Genomic DNA, 20,968 nt, shown 5'->3' with positions numbered 1-20,968 from the left:
TCATCGTAAAAACAGTAATGTAGACAGTTATAGGTTCAGAACTATAAAATAATATGAAATCAGTAACCTGTAAATCATTTCGGATCTATGTCAAAATAATAATAAAAGAAACTGCATATCACTGACTAGCATGCTCTTAATAAAATAACGTAGTTGTGTGATGTGTAAACACCAGAGTCCAATTTTAGCATGCTATTCACATTTATAATTCAACTATATAAATCATTGTTTCTGTCACGGGAATTATAAAACCAAATCGAATACGTAGTGGATATGTGAAGACAGCTGATCAGGCTATCAACACCAGACGGCTCCATCTGTCATCCCATAAATCTGTTCCGGAACTCAGAGGCTAGCTAGGTCTCTGATTTGCTGGACTAATCGGTTTAGTAGAGCGCGCAACCGAGTTAGCTGCTTACACAGCCTCAATAGGCCACTCTATCCCCTATGTATCCAATATCTGATCGTTTTATCCAGTTTTCAAATCACGTGTGCCTATCTCAGTATAAAACAGTTCATTTAACAGCACACGTAAAATTGTTCACAAAATCATGTTCATTCGGAGATAGGTACCCTTTTCGAAGTTACTTTTCCCCAAAACAAATTTTAAACAAATAATTATAACTACAGGGGATACGTAACTTAAAACATTTATGTTCTTGTTCGATAATAAAATAACAGTTTATTCATATATACTGAACCATAAAAGTATGGTCAGGGGTACTTGGCTTGCGATAATTCCTCAGGATTCCTAGGGTAGTTGCGGTCGACTAACTTTAGTCCTCGCGAACTTTGACTGGGATCTATAGTAACATAATACCCTAATTAGTTATACCGACATGCTTTATATCCTCGAATCTAATTAACCCAATCCGATAACCCGACTCCTATAATATACATACATTTACGTAATCAATATTCACAATAGGGGTGAAACATTTTATATCGTATAGTACACTTCTCGTATTTAAAATAATTTTCAGAAAAAATTGGACAGCGACTTCTCTATTCATAGGCATACCCGTCGAAACATAATCGACGTCCAATTCCCAACAATCATAATTTTACAATCCACGTCTCAATACGGCTTTTAAACTTAAATACTTGTTTACGTTCCGAAAAATACTTATACGAACTACTTTATTTGTTTTATAAATTTAGGACTCAGAATTAATCATCACCGTCCACCGTCGACTCGCCGAGGCTCATCGTCGACGGCGGTAAAATTTATTGGCTCCCGTTATAATACGGGTTTCCAACTAAATTCCACCGATTAGTAAAAAAATTATGCACAAAATTCATTTATATATCACGAATGTTAATCAAATATAATCTGTAAAAATAATAAAACTAAATTCAGAATTAACTGAATTAAGTAATAACAGCAGCCAACTCACAACAACACCACCACACACGCGACTCCGTGTGCCACACTCACATACACGCTAAAATGCGCGCACGCACACAGTGATACACACACAGACGCGCACTGAAACGCACACACACACATATATAGCACACACACACACTCACATGTATATAATATATATACATATATAATCAACCAGCAAAAAATCAAGCCAAACTCGCCGGAAACAAACCGGAAAAACAGGGGGTGGGGGTGATTATTTATTCATATATTTTTTTCTCTTTTGCTAATTGTAATACGTAGCAACACGAATTCTGAAAAACTAACACGTAGTATTTGGGATAAATACGAAGAATCTGTGGCCCGGTTTGTCCCGTAATTTGATTTTTAACGAATAAACTTGGGGGCAAAAATAACCCAAAAAATTGCCAAACTAATTTTAAAATTCCCGGAATAAATATTGTTAGGAATATGTTGTGAAATTGATGATAAATTGAATAAAACACCTTAGTAGATTTTAACTTAGTGTTTTTGTAGCTCTCGACGGATGTTTTAATATAGTGCGGACATATGAACTTTATAGTCCCGACGGATGACAATTTAACATCCATCGAGAGTGTAGCTTATGTAATAATAAGTCTTGTAGCACATTTATGCAAACAACAATGTATTAGTTGAGTAGACACTGTAGGATTTTTTAAGTCATGTTGACTACTAGATTGATATGCAGAATAGGTTGGCTAATTGTAAATATAAGATGTCTTGAAATCTTGCATAGTTGAAATAGAATCAAGTGACAGAAAGACTCCCGGCGGATGATCTACAAAGGCTCCCGATAGATAATCAAAGAGGCTCTCGACGGATGATTAACACAGTCCTGACGGATGATAATATTCAAAATAGCAGTTGACAGTGACAACACAGTCACATGCGTCGGGTGTTTGCAAATGGAATGTGGCAGCCTAATTGCAGGATTTAGAGAACAAAGAAGCATTACCATTTCCATACAAATATGAAGATATTCAAAGATGCTGGATAGAGTAATGTAGCAGCATGAAGTTGGACTAGATTAAGTTTGTCTTATTATCTTGTCTTACTATCATGTAACATGGTGATATATAAACCAAGTGTAACAAGTAGAACATTAACTAAATAAGCATTGTTTTTAGAGAGATAGATAAAGTTGTATCTGTTAAGAATCTCTCTATAATTTTATAAGTTCTCTTGTAAGCAGTTGTGTGCTATTCAAGCATCACAGAGTTCTCAACTTTATATATATCTCTGGTGGATAAGTCCAAATCCACCAGAAAGTTTTAAAGCCTTGTATTTTATTACTTTGTATTTTGATTTCTATTATTCTTTCATTCCGCACTACTACAAATCAAACACAGTTATATACTAAGTAAGAACATTCTTAAAATCAGAAAAACTAGCCAGAATTACATTCAACCCCCCTTCTGTAATTCTTGTTGCATTGTTTGGGATTAACAATTGGTATCAGAGTAAGCTCTTGAAGTACAATAAGTGTAAAGATCACCACAATCAGCAAGATGATCAGAAAGGATGCAGGAGTGAAAATTCTATTTCTGGACAAAGACAACTATCACCACTAGAAGGTGAAGATGCACCTATATCTTCTTTCTCAAGATGAAGCATATGAGGACTGCATGGAGAAAGGTCCCCATGTTCCCATGAGAGCTGCTACAGGAAATGAATCATCAGTTCCAAAGCCTAGACATGAATGGTTTGATCCAGACATTGAACAAGTCAGGAAAGATAAAAAGGCCATAAATATACTGTTTAATGGTGTTGATGGTGATATGTTTGACAACATCATAAACTGCAAAACAGCTAAAGAGGTTTAGGACACAATTCAAATTATTTGTGATGGTGCTGAGCAAGTCAAAGAGAATAGAATGCAACTCTTGATTCAGCAATATGAGCATTTTCACTTTGAAGAAAGTGAATCACTCACTGATATATTTGGTAAATTTCAAAAGCTACTGAATGCTCTCAAGTTGCATGGAAGGGTCTATCAAGAAAAGACTTAAACCTTAAATTCCTTAGATCTCTACCAAAGGAATGGAAGCCCATGACAATCTCTTTAAGAAACTCTCAAGATTACAAGGAATTCACCTTGGAAAGACTGTATGGAATTATAAAGACCTATGAGCTTGAAATAGAGTAAGATGAAAGGATGGAGAAAGGAAGGAAGAAAGGAGGATCCATTGCACTAGTTGCAGAGCTAGAGAAGGAAAAGGAGATGAAAGTTGAAGCTGTAGAATCTGCATCAAACTCAAAGGTTTGTGAGAGCAAGGTTAAAGGGCTGGTAGCTGAAAATGAAGAACAGTTGAGCCAAGATGACATGGATGATATAGATGAGCATCTAGCATTCTTATCCAGGTGATTTTCCAAGCTCAAATTCAAGAAGAATTTTGGAGCAGCTAAGCCAAACAGAAACATGGTTGATAAATCTAAATTCAAGTGTTTCAAATGTGGATTGACAGGTCATTTTGCCAGTAAATATAGAAAGCTTGATTCTGGTAAAAAGAAGTTTGAGCTTGTTGATTATAAGCAAAAATATTTTGAGCTGCTCAAACAAAGGGAAAGGGCTTTCATCACACAGGAGAATGACTGGGCTGCAGATAGATTGGATGAAGATGAAAAAACAAGCTATGTCAACCTAGCCCTAATGGCCAAGTCAGATGAAGCAGAAGTTAGTTCATCAAGCAATCAGGTAATCACCACTAACCTAGCACATTTAACTAAATCTGAGTGCAATGATGCCATCAATGATATGTCTACTGAGCTATATCATTTGTGTGTAACTCTTAAATCCCTCACTAAGGAAAATGCTAAAATTAAAGAAAACAATTTATTTTCAAGTGAGAGGAATAATGTGCTAGAGTCTCAATTTATTGAGTTTAAAAAATTGAGAATTGAATGTAAAACTGCTAAGGATGAATTAACTGAATCTTTAACGAAAGAAGAGATTTTAAGGAAGCAGCTTGAATGAGAACATGAAGTAATTAAGGCATGGAAATCATCTAGAGATGTCCATGCTCAAATTACTAAAGTTCAAGGTATAGAATCCTTTTGTGATGTAGCCTGGAAAAAGAGCAAAGAGATGCTTGATTCAAATCTAGTTGAAGGACTTTCAACAGATGTGGATTCGACGGATGATGAAAATTATCCATTGAATAATCAAAAAGATTATCCATCGAAAGACAATGAGCCACATCCGTCGAATGTTAATAAGCCAGTTAGCAAAGCTAAGTTAGCTAAGTTGAATGATAAATATGGATCAGTTTCTAAAAACTTTGTTCCAGGAGAATCAAGTCAAGTGAGAAAAGAAAAGAGAGTTAATGTTGGTCATCTGTCTATCAAGCAATTGAATGACATATTAGATAAGATTGAGGTTAAAGAAAAATCAAAAAGGAAAAACAACAGAAATGGGAAGGTAGGAATTAACAAACATAAAAACTACACGCCTGATAAATATGCTCCAAGAAAAATCTGTGTAAGTGTGGTAGTGTTAATCATTTGTCTGTTAATTGCAAACTTGCTATGCTTACTCCTATATTTGCACCTCATTCATTTCCCAACATGCATGCCATGTCTATGAATATTTTATCTGCACAGAATATGAATGCATAATTTGCTAATATGCCATTTGCATCTAATCCATATTATGCTGCATTTAATATGCCTCAAATGCCATTTAGTATGCCTTACTGGAATAACATGTTTGCACATATCATGCCTTTTCCTGTTAATCAAAATGTGCATGATAATTCTGCTTCAATGAATGGTTTCAAAGGTCCAACTCAAATGACTAAGGATGAATCTGAAATACCCAAGTCAGATGAGGTCAAACCTAAGAATCCAAAGAAAAAGGCTAACAAGGCAGGACCCAAGGAAACTTGGGTACCAAAATTAACTTGATTTGATTTTGATGTGTGCAGGGAAACAAAAAGAATTTTTGGTATTTGGATAGTGGCTGCTCAAGGCACATGACTGGAGATTCTACCATGCTTACTGGGTTCAAGGAAAGAGTTGGCCCAAGTATCACTTTTGGAGATGACAGTAAGGGTTATACTGTGGGTTATGGCTTGATTTTAAAGGATAATGTCATGATTGAAGAGGTTGTCCTAGTGGATGGACTCAAGCATAATTTGTTGAGTATCGGCCAGTTTTGTGATAATGGCAACTCAGTCACTTTCAGTTCTGAAGCCTGTGTTGCGACCAACAAGAGAAACAACAAAGTGGTTCTCACTGGGGTGAGAAAAGGAAATGTGTACTTAGCTGATTTCAACTCATCAAATGCAGAATTTGTCACATGTCTATTTAACAAAGCAAGTCAAGATGAAAGTTGGCTATGGCACAAGAAGCTGTCCCATCTAAACTTCAAGACCATGAATGAGCTAGTCAAGAAAGATTTGGTTAGAGGTATTCCTCAACTGGAGTTTTCAAAGGATGGATTATGTGATGCCTTCCAGAAAGGAAAGCAGATTAAAGCATCATTCAGAAAGAAGCTTGATTCAACTATTGAAGAACCTTTGCAATTGTTACACATGGATTTGTTTGGACCAGTCAATCTGTTGTCCATTTCAAAGAAAAGATATTTCGTAGTAATTGTAGATGATTTCTCAAAGTTCTCTTGGACATTTTTCATAAAATCTAAAGATGAAGCTAGTGAAATCATCATCAATCACATAAGGCAAGTCAACAATCATCCTGATTTCAAAGTAAGAAGAATCAGGAGTGACAATGGAACTGAGTTCAAGAATTATGTGATGAGATTATTTTATGAAGAGAATGGGATCATGCATGAGTTTTCTGCAGCTAGAACTCCACAACAAAAAGGAGTGGTGGAAAGAAAGAACAAGTCTCTTATTAAAGATGCAAGAACAATGCTGGAAGAATCAAAGTTACCAACATATTTTTGGGCTGAAGTTGTAAATACTGCATGTTACACTCAGAATATTTCTTTGGTCAATCAAGCCAAATGCATGACTCCCTACCAGTTGTTCAATAACAGGAAGCCAACATTAAACTTTCTACATGTCTTTGGCTGTAAATGCTATATCTTAAGGAATCAAACTGATCAACATGGAAAGTTTGATGCCAAAGCAGATGAGGGAATTTTTGTTGGATATGCTGTTGGAAAAGCATATAGAGTCTACAATCTAAAAACCAACATTGTTATGAAATCTATACATGTTGTGTTTGATGATAAAAAGATTGAAGGACTGCAAGATGGATATTTCCATGAGAGCTTCAAATTTGACAATGTGGAGATTATTTGTGAAGACAGTGATGATGATAGTGATCAAGAAACAGTGGCTAAGGATAATGCAGAAAAGACTATCCCCAATGATGCACAAAATTCAGCACCAGTCGAGTTGCATAATGCATCATCCGTCGGTAGACAATCAGCTTCATCCGTCGAGATACAAAGTGCATCATCCGTCAGAACAATGAGAGAAGCTGAGAGTCAAAACAGATCACTTACAGAAAGAACTCCTTCTTCAAATCAAAGATTCATAAACTCAGGGGGAGTTTCTTCAAATTAAAACTTAGTCACACATCAAGACAATGATGAGGCCTCTTCATCTAGATCTAATCTACCTCAACAGAGAAAATGGATTAGAGATCACCCATTTGAGCTCATTATTGGTGATGTATCTTCTAGAGTTCAAACAAGAAAAAAAACTCAAGAGGAATGTCTATATAGCAGCTTTCTATCTCAGTAAGAGCCTAAAAAGGTAGAAGAAACTCTGTTGGATCCTGATTGGTTTTAGCTTTGCAAGAGGAGCTAAACCAATTTGAGAGGAACAAGGTATGTTAGCTGGTACCCAAGCCTAAAGGAAAGAATCCAATTAACACCAAGTGGGTATTCAGAAACAAGATGAATGAAAATGGCATAGTTATCAGGAACAAAGCTAGATTGGTTGCTAAGGGCTACTGTCAACAAGAAGGAATAGATTTTGATGAAACTTTTGTTCCTGTTGCAAGACTTGAAGCCATCGGAATTTTCATAGCCTATGCAGCCCATGCCAATTTCAAAGTCTATCAAATGGATGTCAAAAGTGCCTTCCTAAATGGAGATTTGGAGGAGGAAGTCTATGTCAGTCAGCCTCCTAGTTTTGAAGATCTAAATTTTCCAGAATATGTCTACTATCTTTTGAAAGCACTTTATGGATTGAAGCAAACACCTAGATCCTGGTATGATACTTTGTCAAAGATTCTCTTAGAAAATCACTTCACAAAAGGTATTGTTGACAAAACTTTATTCTTTAGAAATATTAATGGCTCTAGTATACTTGTTCAAATTTATGTAGATGATATTATATTTGGCTCTACAGATGAAAATTTTTGCAAAAGGTTTTCCAAATTGATGCAAAGTAAGTATGAAATGAGCATGATGGGAAAACTAACTTACTTTCTTGGTTTACAAGTTAAGCAAGTTAGTGATGTAATATTTATTAGTCAAACCAAATATATTTATGATCTTTTAAAGAAGTTTGATCTAATGGATTGCAGATCTGCAAAAACTCTCATGGCCACTGCAACTAACTTGAATTAAACACCACTGAAAAGTTTATGGATATTTCAAGCTATAGAGGCATGGTTGGCTCACTTTTGTACTTAACAGCTAGTAGGCCAGATATAATGTTTGCTACTTATCTTTGTGCTAGATTTCAGGCTGATCTCAGAGAATCTCATTTAGTAGTTATTCAGAGAATTTTCAGATATCTCAAGGGCACACCAAAACTTGGCATTTGGTACCCTAGAGATTCTGGTTTTGATCTAACTGGTTATTCAGATGCAGATTATGTAGGTTGTAAAATTGATAGAAAAAGTACAACAGGAACCTGTCAATTTCTAGGAAACAAGCTAGTATCCTGGTTCAGTAAAAAGCAAAATTCAGTTTCTAATTCTACAGCTGAAGCTGAATATATTGTTGTTGGAAGTTGCTGTGCACAGATTCTATGGATGAAAAACCAATTATTGGACTATGGTCTGCAAGTGGACAGAAATCCTATTTTCTGTGATAACACAAGTGCAATTGCTATCACTGAAAATCCAGTACAGCATTCAAGAAGAAAGCACATAGACATCAAGTATCACTTCATTAGGGAATATGTGATTAATGGTACGGTGGAACTTCATTTTGTTCCAAGTGAGAAGCAGCTTACAGATATCTTTACCAAGCCACTTGATGAATCCACCTTTACTAGGTTGGTAAGTGAGTTAGGTTTGCTTAATTACTCCTAAATTATTTCTGATAATTTTGCAAGCTGAAATGCATCCAAAAACTTAATTGATTTTTCTGTTTTAGATGAAATTTTGGCTAAGTCAAAAATTACATCTCGACGGAAGTTCATTATCAATCGAGTTTGATCATCCGTCGAAATAAAATAGCATGGTAAAAATCAATTATTTTTCTGGATTATTTTAAAACCCGACGGATAATTGCCTTATTCTCATTCGTCGAGTTGTCTACATCTTAGCCGTTAAAATTCTGAACTTTATCCATCGAATTTACTTACAGTCTTTAGAAATGTTGACAAAACTTTATTCTTTAGAAATGTTAATGGCTCTAGTATACTTGTTCAAATTATGTAGATGATATTATATTTGACTCTACAGATGAAAAACTTTGCAAAAAGTTTTCCAAATTGATGCAAAGTAAGTATGAAATGAGCATGATGGAAGAACTAACTTACTTTCTTGGTTTACAAGTTAATCAAGTTAGTGATGGAATATTTATTACTCAAACCAAATATATTTATGATCTTTTAAAGAAGTTTGATCTAATAGATTGCACATCTGCAAAAACTCTCATGGCCACTGCAACTAAACTTGAATTAAACACCACTGAAAAGTTTGTGGATATTTCAAGCTATAGAGGCATGATTGGCTTACTTTTATACTTAACAACTAGTAGGCCAAATATAATGTTTGCTACTTGTCTTTGTGCTAGATTTCAGGCTGATCCTAAAGAATCTCATTTAGTAGTTATTAAGAGAATTTTCAGATATCTCAAGGGCACACCAAAACTTGGCATTTGGTACCATAGAGATTCTGGTTTTGATCTAACTGGTTATTCAGATACAGATTATGCAGGTTGTAAAATGATAGAAAAAGTACAACAGGAACCTGTCAATTTCTAGGAAACAAGCTAGTATCCTGGTTCAGTAAAAAGCAAAATCCAGTTTCTACTTCTACAACTGAAGCTGAATATATTGTTGCTGGCAGTTGCTGTGCACAGATTTTATGGATGAAAAACCAATTGTTGGACTATGGTCTGCAAGTGGACAGAAATCCTATTTTTTGTGATAAGACAAGTGCAATTGCCATCACTGAAAATCCAGTACAGCATTCAAGAAGAAAGCACATAGACATCAAGTATCACTTCATTAGGGAACATGTGATGAATGGTACTGTGAAACTTCATTTTGTTCCATGTGAGAAGCAACTTGCAGATATCTTTACTAAGCCACTTGATGAATTCACCTTTACTAGGTTGGTAAGTGAGTTAGGTATGCTTAATTACTCTTAAATTATTTCTGATAATTTTGCAAGCTGAAATGCATCCAAAAACTTAATTGATTTTTTGTTTTAGATGAAATTTTGGCTAAGTCAAAAATTACATCTCGGCGGATGTTCATTATCCATCGAGTTTGATCATCCGTCGAAATAAAATAGCATGGTAAAATCAATTATTTTTCTGGATTATTTTAAAACCCGGCGGATAATTGCCTTATTCTCATTCGTCGAGTTGTCTACATCATAGCCGTTAAAATTCTTAACTTTATCCATCGAATTTACTTACAGTCTGTAAATATATCACGACGGATAATTGACAGAATTTTGGTAGTTTATTTTACTTTTAAATGGCTATTTTGGGTAATTCTTATCGGGTCTTTAATTTTTACCTTTAATTTTTATCCCATTTTTATCTGAGAATGCATAAAAGCCTTACTTCAAGTTTATTTTAGCTTTTATCTTTCTCTACTGCAATTAACTGATATCTTCTCTCTCAAAGCAAAACCCCTTTCTTTCTGCAAATTTCCTTGCTTTAACAATGGCACCGGTAGTCAAGATCATGTCATGTCTCAGTCAGGATTCATTTATGAGAAGAACAATTTCGTAGCTCTTGTGAACAAAGACATTCCAGCCTCTGAGGATTATCATAAAGTGATGGATTTTGTGAAGGGATGCAAGCTTAATTATGCCATGCTGGAATCACCCACAACCTACTGTGAAGTTGTGGAGGAGATGTGGACTACTGCTGTGTATCAAGAAACTGACAAAAAAATAACTATCACCATTAAAGGTAAGGAATTCTGCATTAACAGTGATATTATCCAAGCATGCTTTAAAATTCCTGAAAATACTACTACTAAACCACACACAGATACTGATTTAGTTAACTTGCTTAATTCTATTGGCTATGCTCTTTCTACTTCTAAGTTGAGTGAAATTAGAAGGCTATGTCTTAGGAAAGAGTGGAGTCTTCTGTGTGATGTAGTTACCAAGGTATTTTCTGGTAAAGTAAGCAACTTTGATTCTATCAATAATGCCATGCTTAACATGCTTTACATGTTAGTTACTGATAATTTCTACAATTTTAGTGATGCTGTCATGTTTAAGTTAGGCTATAAGTTAGAGGAGATTAAGAAAAGACTTAGAAGTGTCTATTATGCTAGATTCTTTATGATTATTGCTAATAATCTTTATGAGAATCTTGAGATTGAGAACCCAACCAACAAATTGGATTGTTGGGTTCAAGAAAGAAGAATTATTGCAGATTTAAACAAAGCCAATCCCCACAAGGATGTGCCTCTTGTTTATCTGCATGTCATGGAGGGTCCTCAGGTAGGTGAGGTACATTCTTCTGTCTCTACTCCTCCTACCTCTCAAATTTCTTTGCCATTGACTATGGATATGGCATCTGTGTCAATGACCCAACAGATGTCTACCCAAGCCACAAAATCCAAAGTTTCAAAATCAAAATCAAAGAAACCACACTCTGGTGTCTCTCAAAATATGCCAGTTTCAAAATCTACCAAAACCAAATAGGGGAGTGTGAAGGGTGGTAAGGTTGATGAGGGACAGGGTGAACATAAAAGAAACCCTAAGAATAAGGATGGAGAGGTGAGTGTACCCAAACCTAGCCACACCACAGTTTCCCAACAAACTGTGGTGATTAATAAGGAAATTAGCACATCTCTAGTTTCATCCTCTCAAAAGGATGTTACTATTGAAACAAGCTCCCAACCAGGAGCACAGATCAAAAGGGCTAGGGACACAGACTCGCCCCAAAATTATACCAGAAATAAGAAATCTAGAAAACTTGGGGATGCACAGGGATCTCAAATTCAGTTTGATGTGGCTCCAATAAATGTGGAGTCACAACCAAAATCTTTGACTATAGAAGTACCAAACACACAAAACTCTCCCACCAATTCTCTGAATGTGGATATGATACACACATCAATCCCTGATTCTCCTTCTTTAACTCTATTGGAGAAGCCAAAATTCAGTGCAAGTGAGCATCATCTTTTAGATGATTTGTTGGCTCACTTGCCAATTGTTTCAGGAACTGTTGAGACTTTTGTGCCTAAATTATCATCAATCTGCACAACCATTTAGGTTGAACGCCATAGTGCTGATACCTAAAGCAGTAAACCAGACGAGTCTACAATAGTTTCCACTCCAAACTCTATCATTTCCTCTATTCCGGTGGATATTGTTTATCCGTCGGTTAGTGATTGTATCCCGACGGATATGCCTAACAATAGTCATCCGTCAGCTATCCTAACTACTACCCCGATGGATGTTCCTCATCCGTCGGTACTTACTACACAAACTGAATTTTCAACAATTGTTACAAGTGTAGATGAGTTAGTAGTTGTATAGTCACTCCTAGGTTTGAGGGAATGGAGTGAACAGAGTGAGAGACTGAGTTGCTCTCAGGCAAAAGGAGAGGAAAAGAGAGAAACAATACAGGTTATTTCTTCCAGCCTGGAAAAAGTGAGTGAGGGGAGTTCCACCTTAGTAAGTGAAGGTGAGGGTGTGAGGGTGGTGAGCCAAGGGGAGCCCTTGATGCAAAAAGAGAAAGAAAATGAGAGAAAAGCAGGTACAGGAGAGATAAGGATGGAATCCATTGCTAATAATTCAATGAATATCGGTGATGCAGAAAAAGAGAAACTATTTCAGCAAGAATATCAAGCTGTAATTGATTTCATCTCTTTGGATGCTGAGATATTTACTCATCCTGTTACAGCATATCAAATTTTGGCTGAACAGGGCAATGAGGAGGCTGAGAAGCTGCTAAACTTGGTGCATACTACAGCTTCAATGCAGAGGGCTAAAGATGCCATCACAGTCATGCCATCACCAGCTAGTGATGATGTTGACTATGGAACTGGTGGTTCTGAAGATCTTTTTGGGGATGAAGATGGTGATGAAGAAGAGTTTATGGACATAGGGGAGAAGCAGACCCTAGCTCCAGTTCAAATACTGCATCATGGGTGTTTTCCAAGGAATGTGATGAGCAGCACTTCAAGTCTACCTTCTTCCACATCATTCAACAAACACAGACAGCTCTTCAAGCCACCACCAATGCTAACACCAAGAAACTTCTACAAGCACATCTTAACTCTCTCCAGCTGCACAAAATCCAGTCTCTTCAATATAATCAGGATGTCACTGCCATTAAAATTGAAATAGATTAAGTCAAGCTGGCTATTTCTGATAGATTGGATTCCAAGTTTCCAAACACAACTGTTAGGTCTCAATATATTTGTAGAAGGGGGGTTGAATAACAACTATACCGTTTAATCGAATAAAATGCGGAATAAAAAAGTGAAACAAAATTCAAGTTAAATAAAACTACTATTAAACTTGAAAGGTGTTACAACAACGGTATCGTTTACAAGGGATTAATCTCAAATAAATTATTCCAAATCTAGAATAAATTCGACATGAACTTTTTCTATTTTTGAAATAAAAAAGATCAAATGCTAAAAGCAATTTGAGATTAAGTTCTAGGGATTTTGATCCGCTAGATAGTTACACAAGAACAAGAAAAGGATTTCTAGTGGTTTAGATTTAACAATAAATACTAGAAATTAATGTCCTGAGAATTTGCAATAAGTTCTCTGTTATTCTATGTTCTTCAGTTTCTTTTGATATTCAATGTTGTGTCTGCTGTTGAAAATCAGCTTCAGTTCTTTTATATTAAATCAATCCTTGATTTAACTGGCAAGACAATCCTTTTAGCTTAGCAAGACAATCCTTTTAACTGGTAGAACTTTCGGTAGGACAATCGATTGAACTGGTAGAACTTTCGGTAGGACAATCGATTGAACTGGTAGAACTTTCGGCAAGACAATCTAAATGAACTGGCATGACTTTCGGTATGACTATTGATTGTCATACCGATTGTCATACTAATACAAAAGATTGACTTGCTGAATTAATTTTGAGTTTAAATTCAAAATCAATTCTGAAAAACCATTATATTAATTCAGAATTAATTAATCAATTAATCCAATTAATCAATAAATTAATCTTTGCAGATATAATTTATTTTCTTAATTAAATTACACGACTTAATTAATAAATAGAGAATTAATACTATTCTTGAACAGCAACCACTCTTCTGACAATCTTCTGAAAATCATGAATCCATTTCACCACTTCAACGTTGACACTCGATGTACTGTCTGGTTCATGAATGACTAACTTCTGTGATGTTTCTTCATGTCTTGATTTTTTTCAGATTAAATCCCTATAATTAATTGATACCCTGACGAGATCTCTGTCACTTGATTAAATCCACAATATTGATTTATATCACTGAGGCTTGATCAATTTCTTGAACTTCTTCCAGTGAAGTAATTTCTAAAGCTGTAGATGAACATTGATACTGAATCCTTTGACAAATGTTACTTGGAGAGATCTCTTTGACTGTGGATCTACTATTTACTTATTACATCCTTATTTGAGTTGAGTTAAATCCTCGAATAAACAAATAGGCTATGACATATGCCTTTCAATCTCCCCTATTTTTTTGTTAGACAATAACAACAAATACCTAGAGGATAACTCAACTAACAAATAAGAAAAAGATATAAACAGAAATGCAAAGTAAATAGCAGAAAAGTTCTGGATTATATTTAACATTTTCCAGATTTCAAAAGAAATTTACAAGTGAATACAAGATAGATGTTCCTCTAGACTGAACATATAACTACATTAGTCTATCTTGATTCATAAAGCTCTAAGCATGTTACATTAAGTTTTGAGCTAATTGAATTCAATTATCTTCCCTTCTGAATTCACCTTCTTCCAAATCTTGAAGCAACTCCTTGTCAAAGACACGATCCTTTTCTGAAGTGAAGCTGGCTGGTCTGACTGGTTGAACTCCAACTGACTTTAGCTTATTCTTGAACTGATTGTAACTTTTAATATTCTTTTCACAATAAGCTTGAATTAGATCAGCTGCTTGAGTTTTCAACATGGATGAATATCCGGCAGTTCTTAAGTGATGTTCCATCCAGACAAGATGCTTAGCAGAGTAGTCTTTAAGAGATTGTGAATCGAGCTGGAAGATTTGAAGACAGTCAGACTTAAAGAATCTTACCTGATGAGGATTGTTGACCACTTGAGGACTAGCCCTGCTGGCAAACTCTTTGAGCCTTTCTCGAAGAACTTCATTCAATTCTGAGCTTCTTTTGACTTTGTTGAGAAGAACCCAAATCTCTGATAAAGAACGATTCTCAAACAGATGAAGTGATACCTTGAAAGATCCTTCGCTCTGAAAATATACAAATATGCTCATTTCATTTAGAGATCTGTCAAAGGCAGCTGTGATCCTTGAGACTTCAGTCTTGATAGCATTCATGTACACGTCATTGTTTGGATTAAAGATCTCCAGCTTGTCAAGAAGATGTAGAAACTGCCTATCATTGTTTGTGCTCAGCTGAGGCATATCAAGTACTCTCCTAGCTTCATCCCATTTTTCACCAATCTTCAGTTTGACATCTCTTCTCCTTTCTTTAGCTTTAATGTCATGAAGACGTTGCTTTTCAAGAGTTTCTGTTCGTTCAATGTTTTTCCTCATATCAATGATCTGGAATACCTTTTTGAGTTCAGCTTCTTTTCTTTTCAACTCTGACTGCTGCTGCTGAAACTCTTTCTCAAAAACAGGATCCACTTGAGCTTCATCTTCCCATTCTCCAAAATCACTTTCCTCCTCAGCTTTAAAGAAACCATCTTTATCTTCCAAGACTGGTTCAGTGGGAATGTCAAAAATATCAAAGTCATCTTGTTCTCCACTATAGTAGACATCATCAGCCTTCCCTGTGTCTCCAGCAGAAGAATCTTTTTCTTTTCCCTTTCCACTTCTCCCTTTCTTCTCCCCCTTAGTTGAGGAATCCTCTACAGAATTTCCTCTAGACCCTCCATGACCTCCATCACCTCTAGAGCCTGAGCCTCCACCAGATGGCCCTTCAAAGAAAGTCCTTTGTTCTTCATTAGGGCAGTGAGAATTTTTGATCATGAAATACAAGTGCTTCATCCCTTCATTGAGATGTTCCATGCCCGTCTCTATCTTCAGAAATCTGGAGGAGTCCAGTGAATGATTCATTTCAACCAAGTCTTCAAGAGAAGTCATTCTTGAATGGAGAGAGCAGAAGTTTGAAATGTCTTCAGCTGATAAAGTTGGAGATGCCTGGATTGAGTTAAGCTTTGGTACCACAGAGGTCTTCAAATATGATATCTCAGTCCTGATGAGAGCCAGTTGATTATTGACAGAGGTGGAAGAAGAAGACCGTTCAACCACTTGTGCTTTGAATGATTGAGCCTCAGCCTGACTTTTTGCAAATTGTTCTTTCAGATCAGCAATTTGAGCTAACAGTTTTTCAGTGTTTGTGTCTGTGTGTGCGCTCACCTGAATATCTCTCCTGTTTGGTTCACTCAACTCACGTGCTTGTGTATCTCTCAATATTATTGCTCGTGAGGAGCCTTCCTGTTGCTGATCTTCTGTACCTGCAATTGAAATCACCCTAGCCTCTTCAAGAGAGGTCAGTGGTGGTGCAATGGGAATTCGCGAGTCCCGATCCTCAGTCAAACCTATCTTTTCATGTGAAATAGATGTCTGAATTGCTTCAAGGATAGATTGACCGAGTTGCCCTCCACTTTCTCCAGATAAATCTGTGAGTGGAGAATCCCGTGAGGGAGCCAGAGGTGTTGGATCTGGGAGGGGAGAAAACGACTCTATTAAAGGTGGCTGAGAGTCAGATTTTCCCTCAGAAGCATGTGACTGCTCTTTTGCCGTAACTATGGCAGGCACTGTAACCGACCCAATGTGCACTCCTCGCTCTGTGTCCTGAGTATCATCTATTGGTCTGTATGCTTCCATTGTGAGTAATGGAAGTGTGTTTGACTCAGTACAGGATGCCATGGCCCTATGGCGAATTTCAATAGATTCATCATGTTGATAGAATGTCTCTAGTAACTGTTCACTGGCCATATCAAAGTCCATGTCCTGTTGGGAGGACAAGGATGGACTTTCAGATGCCTCAGTAAATGTTCTTCTTTTCTTGGGAGGAGGCAGAGCTGAGGGTTCATTCACATCCAACAACATACTACTTCCGACTAACCTTCTAGGTAACATTTTAGACAGTGGGGGAGAGGTTGAGATAGGTTGTGACTCTGTGTTTGGCTCTATGACCTGGGATTGAAGCTGCGGTTCTACAACTTCATGGTCAGCCCTATCAACCACTGTGGGTCTTTCAACAGAAGTAGGAATAGTTTGTGAGTGAGGAATTATTACCTACAGTGGAAGAGCGTCTGATGTTTGAGCCTGGGTGGCTTGAACCACTGGAGGTTGAGCTTGCTGTTCATGCCCGGGAAGATTGAAAATTGGTAAAGGAATGTAAGTGGCCATGAAAGCAGATACAAGTACTGGAACTTGCATGAATTTGAAGGTTGTGTCTTGGCGTGTGTAAATCTTTTTGCTTACTGGATGGGGTTCAGTTATTGAAGAGTTAGCAAAAAGAGCCTTATGCTCAGGTGTGAGAAGATGTTCTGCTATAAGCATAAGAAAACGAGCGTAGTAGCACGAAACCCTACAATTTGTAGAATGATCACGTAAAGCAGTAGTGAGACGTCTCGGAAGAATGGGTAAAAGTAGTTTGCCAAAATTGATCCTTTGATTGAAAACAACCGCAAGACCAATATACTGCAGAGTGGAAGTGATGTTGTGAAAGTTGGATTTAGTGCAGTTGGCAAACACTTTGGAAAGTGTATCGAAGAAAATATCCCATTCAGAAACCAAATTGGATTTAGACATCTTGGTTAAATTAATCACCCCCTGATAGTGAATATCATGAAAAAAGTTTGAAATATCATTTTCAGAGGGTAAATTACAGAAATTGTCCATTGGAAAATGTAACGCTCTATTGACGACTGTTTCATCAACTACATACTGTGTGTTTGCCACAGTGAATGAAAAAGATTTAAAATCATTGGCCACAGTAGAGGTTGTGCAAATCAGTCTGAGCAGATCGACATTTAATAGCACATTTGATTTAATAGCAGAGCTAACAATCGAATGGTCATTTAAAAATCTAATCCACGGCTTAAATTTTTCCACATCACACTTTTCTGGATTAAAATAACTAACAAGATTATGCGAGACAATTTGAAAATTGAGAGCCATTAAAAATTATAATAAAACACACACTTTCAGAATTTTAAGAGTAATATTAAGAAAATTCGAATTAAAAAAAATTTAATAATTCGAATTAAATCAATTATATCCGAAAAATTTAGAAAGTAATGTATCTCGTTAATGTTCTTAACTCACAATAAAAGATCTGAAAAACGCACAAGACACAAAATAAAATTAACTAAAAATACCCAAAAACAAACAAACACAAACTGATTTTGAAGGGAACAAAAAAAATGAAGTGAAAATAGTTTTAACAAAAAATCGACAGCACTTCCTTACTGTATGTATACACACGAATATGTATATATATAACAGTAAAGTGTGCTGAGTAAAAACTCGAGCAGGAAGACAACAATGGCGGTTTGTGTTTGATCGAATAGAGAGAGAGAGAGAAACAAGACTGCTGGAATTGAAAAAACAAATGAACTGATACAATAAAAAGAAACAAAAAAAACTTAAGTAGGACAACTGGTATGACAATCGAGGAAAGTCATACCGATTGTCTTCCCGATTGTCATACCAGGCAAATGGAAATAAGAAATAAATACTAAAAATATAATTGGTATGACAATCTGATAGTCATACCGATTGTCATACCAGTATAAAATACATGAATTAAAACAGAGTAAACTAGAAAGACCATCGATAGTCATACCGATTGTCATTCTAGTATATAAAAAAAATAAAAACAAATAAATCTGATATAAATTTTATTACTGGCAAGACTATTGATAGTCATACCGATTGTCTTGCCAGTATAAAATTAAACTGAAAAACAAAATTAAACACATATATATACTGAAATGACTTTCAGCAAGACAATTACAATTGTCTTGCCGATTGTCATTGCAGTAATAAAATAATTATAAACAGAATTTGTATATACACAGTTACAGAATTTATATACAAAAAAAATAATATTTCAGAAGTAATTATATTTTATTCCAAAAGTAGATTTCTGTTAAATTTTAGCAAATAAAATTCATAGAAAAATATTTTTAGAGAAAATAAAATATTCTGAGATATTAAAATTAACAAGTAGAATAAATAAATAAGATAAGATAATAAAACTTACATAGAAATAAGCAAGAATTATGGAAAATATGATAAAATAAATTTGAAAATGAATTTTTCATTTATGAAAAATTCATTTGTAAATTCATTCAAGAACAGATTTTAGATATTAACAAGTTTAATCACTAAAGCTATTCAACATACCCAATTTACCAACTAATCTGGTAAATGTGGATTCGTCAACAGGTTTAGTGAAAATATCTGCTATTTGTTCTTCTATTGGAACAAAAAATAGTTCAACAGTACCATTCATGACGTGCTCTCTAATAAAATGATACCTGATGTCAATGTGCTTGGTCCTTGTATGCTGCACAGGGTTATTGGTGATGGCTATTGCACTTGTATTATCACATAGAATAGGTATTTTGTTCAATACAGAGCCATAGTCCCGTAGCTGATTCCTAATCCACAAGATCTGAGCACAGCAACTTCCAGCAGCAATATATTCAGCCTCGGCCGTTGAATTGGAAACTGTTTGTTGTTTCTTGCTGTACCATGAGACTAGTCTGCTACCTAGGAATTGACAACTCCCTGAGGTGCTTTTCCTATCAACAAAACTTCCTGCGTAATCTGAATCTGTATATCCAACAAGGTTAAAACCAGATTCTTTAGGGTACCAAATACCTAGATTTGGTGTTCCCTTAAGATATCTAAAGATTCGTTTAACAGCAATGAGATGAATATCTCTAGGATCCGCTTGGAACCTTGCACATAAGCATATAGCATACATAATATCTGGTCTACTTGCAGTAAGATAGAGTAACGAGCCAATCATACCTCTGTAGCTTGTGACATCTACCTTAATGGAGTTTTCACATGGTCCAAGCTTGACAGCTGTAGTTGACGGAGTCCTTGCTGATGCAGAATCCTCTAGATTGTACTTTTTGAGGAGTTCCTTGAGATACTTGGATTGACAAATAAAAGTTCCATCTAACCTTTGATTTACTTGTAATACAAGAAAGAACTTCAGCTCTCCCATCATGCTCATTTCAAATTTGTTGTGCATTAACTTAGCAAATCTCTTACAGAGATTATCATTAGTAGACACAAATATTATATCATCCACATAGACTTGGACTAATATAGTATCATTCTTATGCTTTTTAGAAAAGAGAGTTTTGTCTATGACACCTCTAATAAAGCTATTTTCAATAAGAAATTCAGAGATAGTGTCATACCATTTTCTCGGAGACTATTTGAGTCCATAGATAGCCTTGAAAAGAAAGTAGACAAAATCCAAATGATCTGGATCTTCAAAACTAGGAGGTTGCTCTACATACACCTCTTCATCCAGCTTTCCATTCAGAAAGGCACTCTTGACATCCATTTGATAAACTTTAAAGTTAGAGAATGCTGCAAATGCCAGAAATATCTGGATGGCCTCTAGTCTAGCCACTGGAGCATAGGTTTCATCATAATCAATGCCTTCAGCTTGAGAATACCCTTTAGCTACCGGTCTTTCTTTGTTTCTTGTAACCACACCATCTTCATCTAGTTTATTCCTGAATACCCACCGAGTACCAACAGCTTTCTTGTGTGTAGGTCTAGGTACCAGTATCCAGACTTGTTGAAGTTCAAACTGATTGAGTTCATCTTGTATAGCAATCACCCAATCTGGATTAGTCAGTGCTTCTTCAATCTTCTTAGGTTTCATCTCAGAAAGAAATCCTGAGAATAGACATTCATTTTGAGTAGCACGTCTAGTTCTGACTCCAACATCTGGATCACCAATAATCAACTCAAAAGGATGAGCTTTATTCCAGACAGTC

Source organism: Apium graveolens, chromosome 2 (genome assembly GCF_009905375.1).
Source record: "Apium graveolens cultivar Ventura chromosome 2, ASM990537v1, whole genome shotgun sequence".
NCBI lineage: Eukaryota > Viridiplantae > Streptophyta > Magnoliopsida > Apiales > Apiaceae > Apium > Apium graveolens.
This window is presented reverse-complemented; position numbering follows the sequence as displayed.